We start from the raw sequence: 20,568 nt of genomic DNA on the forward strand, positions 1-20,568 counted from the left end.
GTGTACATCCAGCCATCCCAAGTGTTGGCGACCATGTTTGATGTGTATGTTTACATTGGTGTTCGATGAACTTTCCAGGCTATGATGATAGGTAATTATAAATGTTTACAAATAGTCATGTTCAGCATTTTTTGTACTTTCATGTTTTTTGTCTTTCTGTGGAATTATGCTCTTCAATGTGTTATTATTTCACCAAGATTACAAGGCAGATGGTGTGCCTTTTGAATAAACTGTCAGTAAAGTGAAAAACTAGTTCAATGGGAGTTTAAGGCTGTATCAATACAACGTGTAAATAAAAATTCCTGTTTTGACTTAAGTGGAGATAAATTCTATACACTACTCTGCAATGTTATAATTTTGTAAAGAAGAATATTTGTAATAATGCTCATATTTCTGTTCTCAGTTGTACACCTTTTGAAATCAATAAACCTGTGGACCAACATCTCACTGTCTTCAGAGTTTTGATGAGCTGAAGGTGTTAAAAAGTACTTATACAGTATATTTGGACATTACTAGGGGAAGCACAATCAAAAGATGTCTTCAGGGCTAAAGATCCTACAGAATAAGCTGGAAACAGAAAATGAATAAAAATGATAACTCACTATACACTCAATGCCATACCGAATGTTCTTCAAAACTGTCAAATGCCTCTTCAATTGGAGCCGCTGCTGCCATGGCCAGGGCAAAAGCAGAGGCATCTAAAGCATGTTTGCAAAGAGGGAAATGACCTTAAAAGTTGTAAAAGCAAAACTAGAAGCAACAATCAACATGTTACCATTAGAAAATGAAACAGCCGCAGCTGAGGCCTAAGCAGAAGTCTTAGAGGCAGCTGCTGCTGATAGCAATCAAAGTAGCTCTGAGCCTCGCTCCAAGCACTTGCTGCTCCTCTAGACCCTATGGAAGGCACCAAAAAAATACGTTGCCGATCAGACAAAAAACATACATTCGATTTTGCTCCAGAGCTTCAACAGGTCTTTAAAGGTGAAAATAATCTTCCTGTAGCACAAAACCAAATGGCTGCTGAGCCTTGCAGAGCGATTTCCAAACCAATAGCGTATATGTCTGCAGCTACAGCCTTTTTAAGTTACGCATTACTACTAAAGGAGCAGGCGAGATGGAAGTCGCAGCCATACATTTCATCATGCCCATCGGGTTTAGGCGAACATGAATGACTTCGTCAAATACTTGGCTCAACGAGAGCTAGTCACCACAGGCTCCATCCAATTCAACAACCAACCATACAGCTACAAAGCACGCAAACAGTCCTCTAGAAATACAATCAGCTAGCCTCAGGAAGTGACCAAGTGCTGTTAATGATATAGCGGGCACTTGACAACAAATGTCTGGCCTGACATGTTACGTTAAGTTACCCGTTTACCCAAAAGACAGTCAGCAAGAAGTACAACCACAAGTCTCCCTATTATTCATTCTAAAATGAGTTCCTGATCACTTACCGTTTATGAAATATTCAGAACAGACTCTCACGTACGAAAACAATTTGGGTGTTAGGTCTGCTTTACTAAAGCCTCGATAACCATGTTCGTCAACAATTCCTTACTTGTCTCACTCCTAGAAGTAAGAATAGCAGGGAGATGAAAAAATGCCACCTTCCACTCTTATATGAACAGCCAATAACAAAATAGTGTGGACCCATGACAACATCAAAACGCATCTGTTTGACCCAACAAATAAGGCTGACTGTCCACAAATGGGTATGCGTGTGACGTCACAGGAAAACGACCTATTGTTAGTTATGCTATTATGCATTTGATTTATATCTGCAATTTATTCATCTTGGAATAAAAAAAATGGAAAATTACTTACCTAAAACAAAAAGCACACGAACCTCACCGCTCAAAACAGAAGTTAGAATTTGTGGTTTTAACCCAAATGAGCATCGAAGCCCCTATTAGCATATGTATTTTTTTTGCAACCGCCAGGCCTCGTGACTAAGCATTAAAACCCAGCAGGTGAGGTCATAGTGGGCAGCGTTTGGGTATGAAAAACACAAATTATAAATGTATTACATTTCCTGACATGGAAAAAATTCCAGAAAGCTCAAGTTCTTTTCGGACTTGACACCAGCCGGAACATTCCTGGGACAGTCCAGCTTGCATGCTTGAACTTATTTTTAGACAGCAGATTTGACGAATGGAGGAACGAGAAGTACCAGAGAATCAACTAACTTCCAATAATTCATACTATTGTAGATTTCAGATATTTTGAAGGGACTAAGTGTGACTGTTGTCCTTTTGCTAAGTCAGCAAACCTCCCCTATTGGTGGCAGTAGTCAGTATTTATTGCTAATAAGTATTCAATTGCTTTTCTTGTTAATTTTCCTCATTTTATGTATCAACTTCTCTTGTTTAATTACATTTTACCCCAGTGGTATAATACAAATAATTAAATGAAATAAGGTAGATAGCAGCATATCTTCTCATTTTTTGTTTAAAAAAAAAAAAATCTCCGATTAACTTTTTTTTTTTTTGGGTTCATCCATGGTAGATGGTAAAGGATTGTGTAAATGTTCACGTTTTGTCAGTAGAAATATTCCATTTTTTTTACTAATGAAAAAAGTAAACATCTGCCATGTACCATGCCAGATAATTTTGTAATTTTACTTAGAATTTAAAAAAATGTTAAAAAAAACAAAAAAAACAACAACTGTAAATATCTTGAAAACAATTAAAATTTGTTAGCATTTTTCTCGTTTTATCACATTTGTAACTTATGTAAGATAATAAAAATAATACATTAAGAAACGACATTGTGTCTAATTGTACTTTTTTAGTTAAACAAAAAATATTTTACTCATTAAACTTGCTATTGTTGTAAAGAAAACAATAATAAAATGAGTGAAATTGTCTATGACCGATGGCAAATTCTTGTGAAAATCGTAATGATTTTCTTTGTTACTAAAATAGCATTTTTTATTTTTTGTTTAAATTTAAAAAAAAAAAGCAAATATCTGCCATTTGCGATATCAGATTTCTTATTTTTTTTTTACTGACAATACAAAAAGTTTCTGTGATAAAATCTTTGAAACTCATTAAAATATATAAAAAAAAAGTTTTCCAAAATATTTTTCGTGTTTTTATAGGATTTTTAACCCATTTTTCTAGTGAGACAATAAAATAATGAATACACAAAATATGGTAGCCAGCAGTAATTTGTCTTATTCTTTTTCACTGTACTACTTTGGTAAAATATGATTAATTTATAGTAGTTTTAAATTCTTGATTATTCACTGTAGTAAAAAAGAAACATACCAACATGAGCAATATTATCTTTGGCACATGGCAATAAATCTGTCCAAATTTAAAAGATTTTTTTCCTTTTTGGTAAAAATAAAATATTTTTAATATTTGTGTAATTTAAAAAGGAAGCAAACATCTGCCATGTACCAGTTTTAGATACTTGTGTATTTCTTATTTCACTGGGAAAAAAACATGTTTTTTTAAAGTAACTATTCATTTATTAATTTTTTAATAAGATAATGGAAAATAATCTTGCACATTTAAGGACCATTATTCTTACTTTACTGAAAATAAATGTTTTTAAAAAATGAACAAATAAGCAAGTAACAAGAAAATCTAAGTTAAAAATACAGTAAAGTAAGTCTTGCTTCATAAGGCAACTTTGTTTATGCGTAACCAAAACAAAGGGCAATGGCGCACCCCCCCAAACTCCAATATACATCAGCTCGTGTTTTTAGCGTGTATAATGTGTCAAAGTCATTTATAGACGAGCAGCTCATCAATCTCAATAGTGCCGAGCGCTGCAAAGAGCTGATGAAACGCCAGACATGATCACTATTCGCTAGGCGGGTGTAAATGGGATGAGGGAGGAAAGATGAGGTGGGGGCTGTGGGGGTCATAAAGAAAAAAAAAAACCCTGAACACCTGCTTTTTTTTTTAAGTACATGTAGTTTGACGTTTTCTGATAATTTAAGCTGAATCGGAAAAAAGCCACTGAAGTGTTCACATACTACTGCGATGGATCCCATTTCTTATTTCTTGTGTGTGAGGTCAAGGGTCTTTGGGCACGGCGGAGGGAATTATTTGTCACTGAACTGTGAAATGATGCCGACAGGGGACAAGATGTCTTCTTTGTACCACAACAAAATATCCAAACACTCTCCTATAATCTCGGTAGATATTTTAAACAGGAAACAAAAATCATGTAAGAATGACACACCCACAGTTTTATTTATTCTGAAAGTAAAAAAACAAACAGAACAAACAAAAAAAACAAAGAAAGACAAAGAAATGGAGACTTACTGATTCAAGACTGACTTGCAGAAACTGGTATGAACAGATGAATACAAATAATTTATTTTATTTCCTAGGATACAATGTGTTATCATTTTTTCTAATTTAAAATGAAAATAAAGGATAAATGCTGCTTTGGTTTCCCGAGGCATCATGGGACATTTTAGGGTCATCATTTTATTATTTTATTTTTTACTTTATAATTCACATTTAGTCAAATTTTTTTAGTTGACAACCAATTGGTTTTTAAATTTATCAACAGTTTTTTATATGAGTTTCTCAAACTTAAATATTTTTCTTTTTAAATCATTGGTTGTTTGGATCAGCAATTTCAGTTAAATATATCAAATAGCAGACAAACACAGTGCTATCTGAGAAGTGAAATGAAGTTCATCGGATTTCCAGAAAATATGCAATAATTGCTTAACCAAAAGTAGGCAAGTGCGTACATTTGGGCAGCCTAACAGAGAAATTATATCAATATTTAGTAGATCCTCCTTTTGCAGAAATAACAGCCTCCAAGCGCTTCTAATGAGGGTCTGAATTCTGGTTGAAGGTATTTTTTACCATTCTTCTTAACAAAACATCTCCACTTCAGCCAGGTTTGATGGTTTCAGAGCATGGACAGTCCGCTTTAAATCACACCACAGATTTTCAATAATATTCAGGTCTGGGGACTTAGATGGCCATTCCGGAACATTGTACTTGTTCCTCTGCTTAAATGCCTTAGTAGAATTTGAGCAGTGTTTGGGGTAGTTGTCTTGAAGTATCCAGCCCCAGCGCAACTTCAGCTTTGTCACGGATTCTAGAACATTGTTCGCAAGAATCTGCTGATACTGACTGGAATCCATGCGACCTTCAACTTGAACAAGATTGACAATACCTGCACTGGCCACACATGATGGAACCACCACCAAATTTTACTGTGGGTAACAAGTGTTTGTCTTGAAATGCTGTGTTCTTCTTCCGCCATGCATACCGCCCATTGTCATGTCCAAATAACTGAATCTTAGTTTCAACAGTCCACAGCACCTTATTCCAAAATGAAGCTGGCTTGTCCGAATGTGCTTTAGCATACCTCAAGCGACTGTTTGTGGCATGTGCGCAGAAAAGGCTTCTGTCGCTTTACTCTCCCATACAGCATCTCCTTGTGCAAAGTGCGCCGAATAGTTGAACGATGCGTAGTGACACCATCTGCTGCAAGGTCCTGTTGTAGGTCTTTGAAGCTGGTCCGTGGGTTGAGTTTGACTGTTCTCACAATCTTTCACCTCTGCTTATCTGAGATTTTTCTTGGCCTGCCACTCCAGGCCTTAACTCGAACTGTGCTTGTGTTCTTCCATTTCCTCACTACGTACCTTTACAGTGGAAACTGACAGCGGAAATTTTGGAGCTAGCTTTTTGTATCCTTCCCCTAAACCAGGATGTTGAACAAGCTTTGTTTTCAAGTCATTTGACAGTTGTTCTGGGGCTCCCATGTTGCTACTCTTCAGAGATGATGCAAAGAGAACAACTTGCAACTGGCCGCCTAAAATACCCTTTCTCATGATTGGCTTCACTTGTATATGTAGGTCAAGGGTCAATGAGCTAACCAAACAAATTTTGTGTTCCAATAATTAGTGCTGAAGGTATTCAAATCAATAAAACAACAAGGGTGTCCAAATGTATGCACCTGCTTACTTGTTTAATTAACTACTGCACACTTTCTGTAAATCCCACAAACATCATTTCACTTCTCAGATACCACTGTGTTTGCCTGCTATATGATATATGTAACTGAAATTGCTGATCCGAACAACCAATGATTTATAAAGTAAAATCTTGAAAATGATAAGGGGTGCCCAAACTTTAGCATACGACTGTATACTGGACTAACCCTTATATCTTTTAGTATTGTCTCTGCCTATATAAGTAACATATCGGAAAGTTGCACAACTTCTATTTTATCACCAAGCCATTTGCACTCATGAAAAGAGCCATAAATGGCTCGCCAGCCACAGGTTCCCGACTCCTGTTCTAAGTGAACACTTTGATTGTGGCGATTGTTTCTTATGCATGCGTTTCAATGAACCACAGCAGACAATGCTGGGCCATTCTTCTTGTCTTAATGATTTTTTCCCCATTTTGTGTCTTGAACAAATTTAAAAAAATAAAGATTTTATAATGTTGCTGAGCGCTACATGAACTAGAGCTATTCCTTTTTTTGCACATCAAAAGAAGGTGAAAAGGTTCCAATGCTCGGCGTACATCCGGGTGTATATTTTGCCTGCCGGTGGCGAAGGCGGGTGGTAGCGACAGCAGCTGCGAGGGGGCGTCCCACGCGCCATCCCTCGCTCTCGGACAACCAACGAGAAAGAGATTTATGGTCACGGGGGAGAAGGACACATAAACACAAGCGGCGGCGCTGACATAAACAACGGCGGGGGGGAGCCCACCGGAGATAACGCCCCGAAAGAGAGAGAGAAGAAAGAGAAATACACAAATGAAGAAAGTGAATGTCAAACGAGACGTTAAATTAAATATTTTAAATGAAATGGAATGGAATGGAATGCAGCATGGGCAACCTTTAGTTGCGTTAAAACAAAAGACAAAGACTTGGAGTGATTAATTTTCAGTAGGCAGATAATTTTGCTAATGTTGTACCTATGTAGTCCTTTGAGACATTTTGTGATTAAGGGCTATGCAATTTATGTGACTTGCCTTTTACTGTACATTTTTTTGAACATACTTTTCTGATTGTATTGTTTTCTGGTAGATAAAATGATCAACATGATGTAAGATGGTAATTTTAAAAATAACTTTAAAAAGGGAAAATCAACAGAAAACCTAGTAAAATGAAAAAATACAAATAATACAGTAAACGTTGAAAAGAATCCTACAATTGGGCGGAATTACCATAAAATGTATAATAAAGTATAGTGAAATAAAATGAATCTAGAAAAACAGGAAAAAAAAAATCAATTAACTGACAACAGTTTTATTTTTGAAGTTTTATTAAATGTAATTATAAACATACTTTGCCTAGCTACAATAATAAAAAATAACAAAATGAGAAATTATACTAAATTTTGCTCAATTTAAGAATCATCATTTTCATTTTATTCATTTATCTGTACTTAACCTATATTTGTCTTATTTTACTAGAATTTATTTGACTACATTTGTATTTATTTTTATCGAACCAGATATTCAATTATTTTCTTCTTGCAAAATGAAAATATTTTAGGGGTTATTTTTCTTATTTTAATTTATTCTAACCATTTTTTAAGTCAAATGAGCAAAAAAATAATAATTGTAACTTATTTTTGTCGTATATTTCCGTTTTTTTTCTACTACAATAAAACAAAAAAGATTCAAAGGTTTATTTTTCTAATTACAATACATTTTAGCCAGACTTTTAGGTCAAATAAGAATTATAAAAAAGACCTGTAGCGCAGTTTAAATTTATTTTTGCTTGTTTTTGGGTAGTGTATTTATGCTCCTTTGGAGATATTTTATTCAAAGTTTTTAATGGACTGCAATTTTTCCAAAAGGATATGTACATAACTTTTTTACTCGTTGCCGCCAAAGCTGTGTCATCATTGCAGCCTGTGTCAAGCTGTTGCGCATGCAAGTATGTGCATTTCTTATACACGCTAGAATAAAGTCTTATTTATCTTTTTGGTTGTTGTTTGGACTTGAAGCTGGCTTTTGCTTACCTTCACCAGTTTGATGCTACACTGACAAATAGAAATGAAACAAAAAACCTGCAGGGACGAGTGTGACCTCACTCACTAGCACTCGCCCCACCCCCATTCCCCCAAACTAATGTATTCTGCCCCAAACAACTCTGATAACAGTATGATAAAAGCAGACGGGTTCAGTGGAAAATAAAGCATAATGGCTCTTTCAACGTAGTTGGACATTGTTAACACATACTTAAAAGAGAAAATATTTAACTTTCAACTTTTTAAGGACACCTTAAACTACTCACTCAGTCTTCGAGTATCCTCTTAGAATGATAAAAAGTTATTATACAGAATGAGTGTACGGAGGAAAAAAAGCTATAAATCTTTCGATAAGTTATCGTTCATCTCAAGAATTGTTTAGACTTTTTTGGGTTCATAGTGTCAAAATATTTCTGTGTGCACGTGCGAACCCCAACGTGCACTCTCCCATGACGTTTTGTCAACGACCCGAACTCAAGGGCCCGCTGCACCTTGTTAAAACACACATAACACGGCAATGTGTCCATGTGTGCCGTGATGGATCCCGCGGGGCGCTCGCTGATCTACTCGTCAGCCTGCCGTGTTTGTTGCCGTTGTGACGGCGCTGTCAATGCCTGTTACCACCCAAGAGGAGCTGTCCATCACGGCCCGCCATGTAAGCCACTTCCATGCGCGAGATTGTTTTTGGATGCTAATGCTAAAGCGAACGCAAGAATGCAACTCTCCTTACATTTTGGTTTTGGCTAATTTGCATGCATAAATATCAGCAAGAATCAGTAAAGTCAAGTCAAGTCATTTTTATTTGTATAGCCCTTAATTACAAAGAGTCTCAAAGGGCTGCACAGGTTATTACACAGACTATTTTTGAGACTATTATTACATCATCCCCTGATCTGGAACCAACATGAGGGCAAGGAAAACTCAAAAACCTCAACATGAGGAAAATAAAGAAACCTTGAGAAGGACATGGAGCATCCCCCTTTCAGGATTACCAGACAGCTAAGGATGTTGTAATCACAAATAATACAGAGATATTGTCCACGAAAAGTTTAGGTTATCCATATGCTATAGAGTAGAAGTGTGTTTTAAGCTTAGATTTAAACATTTCAGGCAAAATAAGGCAACAAAGGAGGAAGGAGAAAATACGGTATTTATGTTTTGGCCACTTTGACGTGTGATATTACTATCAAATGCTAATGCTAACGCGCATGAGACAATGCAGCTCTGCTAACATTTTGCCTTTGGCTAATTGTTTTGTGTTAGCGCACATATATATCAGCAAGAGTCGGTCGAATAAAAGAGAAAACATAAAACCATATATGCCAACCTTTAGACATTAAAAAGTGGTGGATGTTACTGTGTTAAACGTGGACAAAACTCTTTTCAGCAAATGAAATAAGGAAAATTACAAAAAAGAAAAAATCATGTTCAAGTATCCAAAACAACTCAATGTCAAAATCTCCCAAAATTCCTGGCCGATTTATTACATTTTCTCCCCCCAAAACTTATATTTAATGAAACATTACATATATAGATCCCGCAGGGAGCTATATATAATTTTTTTACTTAGTTGATATATTTATTTACAGAGTATGATCGTGTTCGAATTACACAATGTGTGTGGGTGTGTAATGTATATATATATATATATATATATATATATATATATATATATATATATATATATACATACATACACAATAAAAAAAAAACAAATGTTTGTTTAGGCCACCCAAAAAAAAAACAACATTAGTATTAAGAGTTAAAACCTCCTAAAATTCTTGAAGAAACTATGTTCTCCCAATTTAGTTCCTGTCATATGAGGCGACTCCCCAATATATTAAAGGGGCACTTTGTAATATTTGGCAACTAGATGTCGCTGTATTGTACAGTGCAACAAAAAAAAAAAAAAGAGTGCTTCAAAGCACAAAGACGACTACAAACTACGGAGACTTAAAGTGACTAGGAGGCCCCATTTTTCTTAGATTTTCACAAGGTTTTTTGGGTACCTTAAGAAGCAAAAATACCCAATAATTATGACAGCCACCTCTGGGTGAGACTCATTTTATTTAAATTAAATATAAATTTCTTGACCTATGAGTATTTTTAAAAAAATGCACGTTTATATGATAATTTATGTTTTTTGGAAGAGTAATGCGGCAGAAGCCTTTTCTGCGCACATGCCACAAATAAAACACAATGTCCCTTTAAGCTTTGATGGACATGCAGCGTCCTGCAAAGCATAACAAAAAAAAATTACCTACCTCAACTAAATGACTTTTTTTTTTTTGCTCAGGGTGTTGATGGCTCTAATGGAGTGGGCCGGGGTGCATGGGGGGTGGTGTGGGGCTAATTAGACGAATCAGGCCCTAATCCCTCTCCGGGCCGTCTGCTGGGGTCAGAAGTAAAGAGAGAAAGGTCACAGAAACATCCGGCACACTGCATTAATGACGCCTTCATACTGTAGCGCACGTGTATCTCGGCCCTTCTAACGGTCAAAACATTTCCATGCAAAGCTTTTATTTGTTCTCCGGTGTTATGTAAACAAATGTGACAGATGGAAGTGTTTGATTAAAAGACTTTCGATTGATCGGTGATTACAGTGCACAGACAGGATTTACTGTATGAGGGTGAGCATGTGCTCTCACACTTAGCAGCTACTGTAGCCCACGAGGGACAAATGTACACAAGTGTGACTGGTTGACAAGGACAGGGATTAATGCACGGCCAAACACACACATGCAAGAGCACACGCATGTCAACAAAGGTGAAATTGAAAATTTGGGGGCTATAAAAATCAGTGAAAAGTGGCATGACATCCACAGGACATGGCATCTACATTCTAGTAAAGCTACAGTGTCATAATTCACCACTAATTATCATTGTAGCATTCAATGGAGCCGAAGCATGTGCATTCGAAAAAGATACACTACTGAAGCTGGAAGGATTAACCGTTGCAAAATTCGAAAAGCTAATTTTATTTTTCAGCCGGCTACAAGAGGCGGTGTTAATACATCGGGAGCTGCTGAATAGAGACAATAGCGGGAGTTGGTTAGAGCTGGTTAAAAGTGGCTTTAGTGGCTAGCGGGGAAAAGGTACAAAAAATGCCAGTAAAACACTATGTTACTCATGCCAGGTTTTCTGATATAAAAATGCAAAATTTTGCTCTCTTGTTGCCATCATATTTAAAGGGCATACCTGCCACTGAATATTGTGTAAAATGTTTCCCTCTAAACCTAAATGAAGCATGACAGTTCAAGAAGGCTTTTTTTGCCAGGTTTTTTCTAACGCCTTAGAGCAGAGCTAGAAAACTCTCCTCTATTTTCAACGTCTAACTCAGGGTTTGCCAACCTTTTTAAAGCTGGTAACTACATTTTGTTACTTATAAGTGCAAAGGGCTACCAGTTTTATGTGCATTTCTAAAATAACATTCCATTGCTATGTTATACCCGGCTGTAATTATTAGAGGTTAAAATAGGCTCAGTCAACCACTAAACATCCTGCGAGTTGGAAGTCAAATTTCCAATAAAATCACAATGACCCATGATATATTTTCAGAACCAGTCTGCTGGCTACTCAGGTGATATTAGAGAAATACCAGGTGCCCACGGGCACCACGTTTGAGACCCTTGGTCTACCTCCTCCAAAAGAACTGAGGGGATGAAAATGTTTAAATTATTGCCGATAAACTGCAGAAGTGTCGGAGGAGGGAGACCCTGAAAAGAGACTCCTTCTACAGTTTAATCTTACCAATATCTGGAAGGTTGTCAACAAATCTCCATTAGGGGTTCTAATCCAGTCTACCTTATACAACCCCCCCCCTCCAAACACAAAACCTCTGCCAAGCCTAAACAAGTGTATTTTGACTGCACTCCATGTAGGAGGAAGGGCAGATTGAATTTCCACAAGGGTGTGGTTGTTGGTGGGGGGCTTTAAAGAAGAACAAAACATCCTGGTTGAGAATGTCGCAAATGGGCTTAACTCTATAACACAACTTAATTTGGATGGTTGCCTTGAAGAGATATTAGCACATGATTTATTTTCATTTTTAGGTTGCTATATTCTTATATTAAATATACGTTTTCTCATTGATATATTGCTGAGTATACATTTTAAAAGCGGACCATATTGCAGAAAAAAAACCCTTCCCTTGATTTCACGATCTTAAATGTTTAAATAGCAAAGTGCAAGTGTGTGCATGCGTTGTTAGCATGAACAAGAAACCTCATTGTTTTTAAATTCACCTTAAAAAAAGAAAAAAAGACTTTTGATAGCCCGTTTAAATTTATGAGGTTGGAATGTTTTGCTCTACAGGGGGCATTGATGTGTGTGGTGAAATACCATAAGTGCTTCCAAAACTTTTAACAGAACAAATGGTTGGTTGTACAGCAAAAGGCGGTAAAAAAAAGAAAGAAAAACAGAAAAAAACAATGGAAAAACCACATGGACACACATACACTCACATAACTACAATGCATTAGAAAGGGGGAAAAATAATTACAACCTTTGCTAAAGCTCAAGTTTTAGCAGACCTGCTATTTTCATAGATTCAATTTGAAAGTTTTCGGGGGAGAAACTTTGCAATTACCTAAAAACCACAAATTTCCAAGTTGATTGGTAAAATTAATAATTTCTAGCTACATACCTATCCAAGTTGTTCATAAGGTAGATAGTTGATCAGAAAAGATTCACTAAGTTCATGAAGTAATCGACTTCCCTGGCTAGCTTGGCAACAAAAATTAGCCAGTCAGAAACTAGATTGGCAAGGTAGTAAAACATCTACAAATCTAAGCTAGTTAGCTAAATAGTTAGCTAACAAGGAGTTAAAACATTGATTTTTAGACAGATACTGAAGCTGACACTCTTGAGCAGTTGTTGATACAAATACCATATACTGATAACAATAAAATACAATTTTCTTCCTTCTGCAATAAACACTAGACCGTATTATGGTCATTTTAGATTCATAAACAGCAGTAGCCTTTTTCATTAAAGTTGGATACTTCAAACTAGATTGCACAATCCTATTCCCACAAAAAATATTTGAATCTAATTAATGCCATAAGACTGATACCTGGGTTTATTATCATTGATACCTCAGCAAAAAAATAAAATAAAATTCTATGATCATACTCGCGCATCCTAAGTAAATGCAGTTGTTTATGAGCTAGCTGTCTGGTTAGCTCACTTTGTATTTAATTTTTATCTCTGTGTATTTAGGATAAAAAAAAAATTGCAATTTTTTTTTAAAATAACTGATTTAAAAAAAATAAAAGCACAAAACTGAGCTTCATCTTGAAATCTGACATTTCCTTCAAAATCAATTCAAACACATAACCAAAAACGCACTAGGGGAGAAAAACCCCCCAGATCCCCTTCTTCCCCCTGGCGATATCTCCCCCGTTTTTCTGTCATCACTCCCAGCATCCGGGTGAGCCGCCGTCAGTTCGACGGGGCGCCAGAGGATGCGGATGACCTGCATCCACTAGATGGAGCGTGCCAGGAAAGTGTAATCGTAAGCACTCATCGCTAAGATGTAGCCGATCATCACTGTTCGGACCAATAACAAAATGGTGAGGTGGGGGCGCTTGTTTTTCTGACTTGCGCTAGCCTGTTTTGGTTTATGTTATACTATTTGTCTTGCAAGGAACTATGTTAAAACTAGATGAAAGAGCCCTATCTTCACCATATTATGCGGACATCTAGTGTTAATAATCAGTAATTATTATCTTTTTTTAAAGGGTTACAATTTAAACAATTAATATCGGCCTTACTGCAATGACAAAATAAATCCCTCAGTATTGAAAATGGGGTGCGTTGTTTGAGATTTCTTTAAAAAGTTGGAAGCAGAATATTTCTTCTTTTAAGTATGTGTAAACGATGCCCCACTGAGCCTTTATATAAAAAAAAAACACCGCACTTATCTGCCTTTATCTTACTTTTAGAAACGCAGTTACGGGACACACAACACATTAGGAAAGAGGGGGAGTAGGGAGGTGGTGGTCATTGATTTCATGTTTGTCCCTGTGTTTTGTTAGTTTAGCATAAAAATTGTGAAAGTAAGAAGAGGCCTGTTTCAAATAACAAACGCCAACCTAAACCCCCCCCAAGAAAAAAAAGAGTTAATTCGAACGTATAAGAATCACACGCCACACAAGGATTTTGACAAAAGCTGCAACGAAAACTTAAGCCAGAAGATGGCCTCGGCGAGTGGAAAATTTTCAAATTCCGGTCAGCACCTTTAAAGTAACCTCCCAAAAAGCTTCATAAAACAATACAATATATATATATATATATATATATATAATATATAACAATATATAAAAATAAATTTATAAAACTACACTAACTACACTAAAAAACAACATTTGGTCGTATCCAGCAATATAAACAGGCTTATTTTAAGCCAGCAGCTATCCGTGGTAGGGCCGATAAAAGTATTGGCCTGGCCCGTCTGAATATTTTAAATCTAATCAATAAGAAATTGCTATCGCATTATTGCAATTTCCAAAATGATTATATATATATATATATATATATATATATATATATATATATATATATATATATAATACCACAGCCATATTCCCCTAGTGGGAGGTGGCTATAGTCATTTCTGACTCTTTTTGGGAGATTGATTCAGAGGAGGGGATTCCTAGCCCCCTCGCTCAACCCAACTGAGGTGTTGGGAGTCATTAGGTGACCGAACCCCCCCAATTCCAACCCGTAATGCTGAACGCCAAGCAGGGTGGCACCGAGCTTTCCAAAATATAATGCGTCAAAATTCAAAAGATTTGTTAAAAATATCAGTCTCCCTAGGGTGTATTGAGAATTATACGTATTAGTTGTATTGGCATCTACATTAATTTATATATATATATATATATATATATATATATATATATAAAGAATCAGTGATACATAGTTTTGTTTAGTATTTATTTTTACAATAATCATCAAGTAAAAGAAATACTAATTTTTCAAAGCTTAGGCAAGCTGAGACGTGATTTCCCGTACCCTAAGGCAACTATGACGCTATTTTCAGTCAGGAGGTGACAAAACGGCTGCTTCTAGGGGGAATTTTGCATCAATCAATTGTAATCAGTGTATTAAATAGGAAACTGTTAACAATATTTTGGGTTGACTTCCTCTTTAAGATGTTGTTTTTTTTTTAAACTGATTTTGTTAGTTTTCATCAAAATACCTGGCCAAAATTTTCAAAAAACTCCAGAGGGGAAAAAAAAAAACCCTATTAAATTTAATATATAAATCTCATTATTTTCTGGCAAGCGACTGAACGACTTCCTGTCTGCCTTCATTTCCCACGACCGTTCTCGCTGCAGGGAAGGACACGGCGTGCAGATGCTAATGTAGCATGAGCCAGAACCGCCACAGGACTGACCGTATTGTATGTGTGTGATATAATCTCCCAGTGCTGCTGCTGCCCACACCTTTCTATCCGCTTTCACACCCATGACCAAATAAACACGCTTCACACTCCATCTCAAGCCATGCACACGGTAATTGAAATAAAACAACGTCATGGCCTCTTTTAGGACTTTTTTTTCCCTTTCGCTCTCTGACATTCCCACCGTCATACTCGTGGGCAATGTGCAAGAAAATGAAAAAATAAATAGTAGGGGACTTCACACATCAACATCTGGAGGACCATAACGGTCAAAGGGGGAGGTGGGAATGACTCCGGTTGGAGAAAAAAAACCTTTATGAATATTTGGAACTAAATTGATCCGATCTTATTCACACTTGTGTCAAAAATAACCCAAATTTACGACTTGGATCCGTTTAATTGGATTTTCTTGGTTGTTTTTGTACAAAATGAACTATTGGGATTGAATTTAAAGGACATTGTTTTCTTGGGAGGGGGGTCCAATTAACTGACCTCATTTTGATTTACTTTTTATTTTTTTTAAATGACACAAATACACCCATTTGTTTTACAATGATCCTATTTCTTGTGGGCTACTTTTTCAAAATATATTTAACCATTCTATTTGTGCAATATAACCAGATTTTTGTGGGCTGTTTTAAAATTGTATGTTTTTTTTCAGGGTTAATTCAAACATGGGGCCCTATTTTTTGGGTTGATTTCACACAACAGGTGAACTGTTTTTAGCGGTTTTAAAAATATATATCAGGAGATTTTTCTAATAAGAATAATTAAAGAAATTGGACGAGTATATTTTTTAGAAATTACACTTTAAACAAAATGACCCATTTTTTGATGATTTTATCAAATCTGTCCTGAATTTTAGTCCTGAATTTGAGTTTTTAAGCTAAATATTATTTTCATGGTTACTTTCTTTATATGTGACCATTTATTTTTAATGTACAATGTTACCCATATATACTTTTTTTACAAAATAAAACTACCATTAAAACTTTAGGGGTTGTTTGAAACAAGCTAAATTAGGGATTTTTTTAGACAGAAAAAAAAAATCAAAAACAAGAATTTGCATCTGCTCTGAAAAGCTTGACTGAAACCACATCACCGTTTTGATAGTTTCGTTATTGTGGGCATGCCATGTTGCCACAAAAGTAAATGGGTGAATTATTAAAAAAGACAATTGATAAATACTACTAAATATTTTTTTGTTCAAACGAATATAAATCTTATTAATGTGTTCATATTTTTAAGACTTTCTAAAACTGGATGAATGCCAATTAAGGCCTTAATAACATTTTTTCCACCACAACTATCAGCTTGTATCTGACTTTTATTAACGCGGTTCCGGGACGCCAACATCTTAGGCAAAGAAGTAAAGGGGGAATTGGGGGTGGTAGGTTGGAGAGTGACTTTATGTCATCAACGCAGTGTTTTGTTGGTGTAGCATGAAAATGGTGAGAGAAAGAAAATGCCCGTTTCAAGTACAGTCCAAATGCCAAGCCAATTCCCCAAAAGATGAAAAATGAAGAATTATTCAAGCGTGTCTAAGAAATGCACACACTTAAGGCATGATCGGCGATCATGACTTTAAGGCAGGAGATGGCGGCATAGAGGAATTTATTTTTAAATTTCGGACAGCATCTTTAGGGCTGTATTCCCCTGCTACTAAATAACAGTTACCATTAAAATAGCAAAGATCAATGTCATATATCATATTTAAAACATGTTAAAAATAAAACATAAAAATCTTGCAAGTTTAATTGTGACAAATGGTGATCCTCCAGATGGGCTGATGGGATATTTTTTCCCATGCTGCCCGTTTGTTTTCTCTACGCTTAGAAATCCAGATTCCTCACGGACGTCTTCCGTCACACGCCCGGCCGTCCGTGATAAAACCCTCCCCAGTCCGTGCCCCCCCCCGACGCGAAATGTTTCATCGCTCCATTCGAAGACGACACTGCAGTGAATAACTGGCCTTGAACTCTGAACCCGGGAAATGTAACTCTACCACCTATGTATCTCCTGAAACACACACATAAATCAACGCTCTAAACACAGTTAAAGTAATAATCCAAAATGGGACAGAAATACACCAACCCAAGTGCTTGGGTAGATTGTTTAATCCCAAAGTTGGTTACAAATATACGAAAAGAGCCACTAAATATAGAATTAGTTATTTTTTTTAACCCAATGTTTAAAATCGACACTGAACTTTTTGGCTCACATAAATCACCCAAATAAATGGGTAAACCAACTAAAATGTAGAATTTAGACTCAAATTTCATGGCGAAAGAAGAAATAAAGTTGAATAAAAAATTGTGTTGTTTAGTGTGATTCACTTGATGTGCAGTTGAAGGAATTACCCAAAATGTGTCAAAAAGTCACCAAGCCAACTGCTTGGTTAGAATACTTGTATAAAATGTTGGTTAAAATTAAAAAGCATACAAATTAGCGCTCCTAGAAATGGGATTTGTGTAATTGTTTACCTAATATTCTACAAATTCTGGGCTCACTTAAATCCACCCAAAGATGTGGGGTGAAGCTTTTTGGGGGAGTTTAATACTTAAAATATTTGGTCAATTCATCAAAATAGTTTAATTAGGGCTATTTATTTGATACATAGACTTGTTTTTTTATCATTTTAATTGACCCAAAGATTTAATTAGTCCTTTTTTGACCCAATTTGACGTAAAAGTGTCTATGATTTAATTGTCTTGCTATGAAAAGTTTTTTTTATTGCAGCTGCAAATCTTGATAAGTGCTTTTTTGAATAAGAATTTGGTTTGATTTTATCTTAAAGGTGGGGTGCGTCATTTGAGATTTCGTTAAAAATTTGAAACTAGAATATTTGCTTATTTCAGGTTTCCCACAGCTTAAGGAAAGTTAAATTCAAGACTTTTTAAGGCTTATATGTCATTTGAAATCTAATGTTTTGTGAATCGCAAAACGAAGGGAACATCACATTTTTTTGTTTTATATTACTAACAGTCCAACTATTGGAAATAATATAAAAATTAAGTTGGCAATGAAATGATCTGCATTTATGTAGCGATTTTCAAGTCAATGAAGACTTCCCAAAGCGCTTTACAAGGTGCTTCATATTTACCCATTCACACACACTCACACACCAAGAGCGGCCATGCAGCCATGCAAGGCGCCAATATGTCAAATGGGAGCCCATAGGCGAAGAAAACAGAGGCCTATTACACCTACTGTTAGCATAGCTAGCTAGCTAAAAACATAGCATTTGTGTCACATATGCACTGATTTAACCCCTTATCTTGCTGGCGGGCCGTTAGACTGTTGAGAAGCAAATACGTCTCTGTACGATGTCACTAGTCACTAAAATATGACATGCCACATATCATTGAAAAGCTTGAGTTCAAGATATGCTGACAATTTAAAAATGTACTCATCACAGAAATATCCCGATCAGTCTGAAACAAGATACTCGAAAACTATAGATGCAGAATAGCTCACAAAAGTCATCTTGCAGCCATCAAATTCCATGATAGTACTTAAACTTGGCTTTTTTTTTTTACATCTGCGAGAGTCTAGTGAATCCAGCCGTGTAAAATATTTACAGAACTCCAAAACACCCAATAATATCAACAGAAAAAAAATCCGCCTAAAAACATATCTGCATCAAGGTCGTTCTTGTAGCTGGATGTTTGTTTGGACCCATGATTCCCGTTTAGAAAGAAACAGACTCGTAAAATTATTTTCTATAGGCTGTTAGCCCCTGAACATTTAATTAACACCACTTTGGGCCAATTGCAGGCTTTTTTTTTTTTTTGTCCACAGTCGGCATTAGCCTTTACGGGCCTGTATTGCTCAAAAGGAAACGCCTCTTTTACCTCCGAATAACTTCAGCCAATAGTTACGATACCATTGATGATTGACACATTGGTTAGTAATTCTGAATAAATCAATATGAAGATGTCACGATTGTATTCGAATTAGACCCTGAAATAAATGTGCGTAACGCAACTAGCGATTCATTTTTTGTGCACCATTTTTACGCAGAGGTGTGCACAATAGTGAGACATGAAAAGAAAATTCAAACGTTTACGGCCCTTTCTAAAAGAATGGCTAAATCAAACACACATTTGCTAAGGTTTTAGTGTTCTAAACTGGTCGTCTCCAATTGGCCACTTTTTGAAACGACTAAACCAACCCTTTACGTATCAATATTAACGCAAGTATGCACAATCATTGATTGACTTCTGGAAAGAGAAGTCAAACTTTTACCACTCTGTCAAACTGTCTAAAATAATTGGTCAAAGTAAAATACACAATTGCAAAACTGTTAGTGCTGTTAACTGGTCGTCTCCAAATGGCCTTTTGTAGGAAACCCCTAGACCCACCATTAAAAAAAGGTCTAAAATACAATGTGTACATTTTCAGATTGTGATCGAATTTGACAAGCTACCATATAAGGGTTCAAGCTATGTTTTCCAGCCAAGATGCCCATGCGCCACTCAATTGCAGGCATTGAACTGCAAAAATCAAACGGAAAAATCAGGCAAAAATAAAACCTTTATTCCTATTTGTTATAACTCAGTTTTCTCGATGTCAGTAGCACTTACAGTGATTATTTTAGTTTAAGACAAAACTTCAGAGTCTTACCTTTCAAAAGAGACCAATGCCGTCCATATTCTCCAAATTCTTCAAGAACAGTATTTAATTTACTTTGGGTACGTCTTGGATTGGGATTTTAGGTGACCTTCACAGGAACCTCAAAGTCAATTTATCCAGTTAGCTCAATTTATTCATAGTTAGCTTAAAAAAGCGGTGGGCTGTAAGGGCTAACGGGGCTTTATTCAAATACAGCATATACATAATTATATACTTAATTAATTATTTTAAGTTATCTAAGATTCATTTGGTTACATTCCGTTTGGTGTAATAGTTATACAATCGGAATTCAGCTTTTGGTTATATTGGCATGAGGCCTTCACAATTACTAACAGTGCTAGCATTCGTGCACCGAAAGAGAACGACTCAGGTAGTTGATGGACAGCTGAGATAGCCAATTAATTCACGATTTGCCGACAAGGAGGCAGGGCTCAGGTTGATTCTGGAATCTACGCGTCCTGTGATTGGATACCAATTGATGTTGGAGGAACCCGTTCAACTCAGCTCAACCAAGCTACACCGGAGGCAACGAGAAGAGGAATTAACTACA

The 20,568-nt window shown here is 36.1% G+C and overlaps 1 protein-coding gene across 1 annotated transcript in view; it reads right to left on the reverse strand.

Annotated features, from left to right (window-relative positions):
* Nucleotides 1-20,045, reverse strand: part of LOC148346066 (hormonally up-regulated neu tumor-associated kinase) — a 72,204-nt gene extending 52,159 nt beyond the window's left edge. The window contains exons 1-2 of the mRNA XM_088324667.1: nucleotides 20,010-20,045; nucleotides 10,240-10,367 (exon numbers count right to left, since the gene is read on the reverse strand). The gene's annotated coding sequence lies outside the window, so the exon portion shown is untranslated. The remainder of the gene's footprint in view (nucleotides 1-10,239; nucleotides 10,368-20,009) is intronic.
* Between the last annotated feature and the right edge of the window lie 523 nt (nucleotides 20,046-20,568).

This window comes from Urocampus carinirostris, chromosome 20 (genome assembly GCF_059441175.1).
Source record: "Urocampus carinirostris isolate Australia breed hairy pipefish chromosome 20, RoL_Ucar_1.0, whole genome shotgun sequence".
In the NCBI taxonomy this organism is placed as follows: domain Eukaryota; kingdom Metazoa; phylum Chordata; class Actinopteri; order Syngnathiformes; family Syngnathidae; genus Urocampus; species Urocampus carinirostris.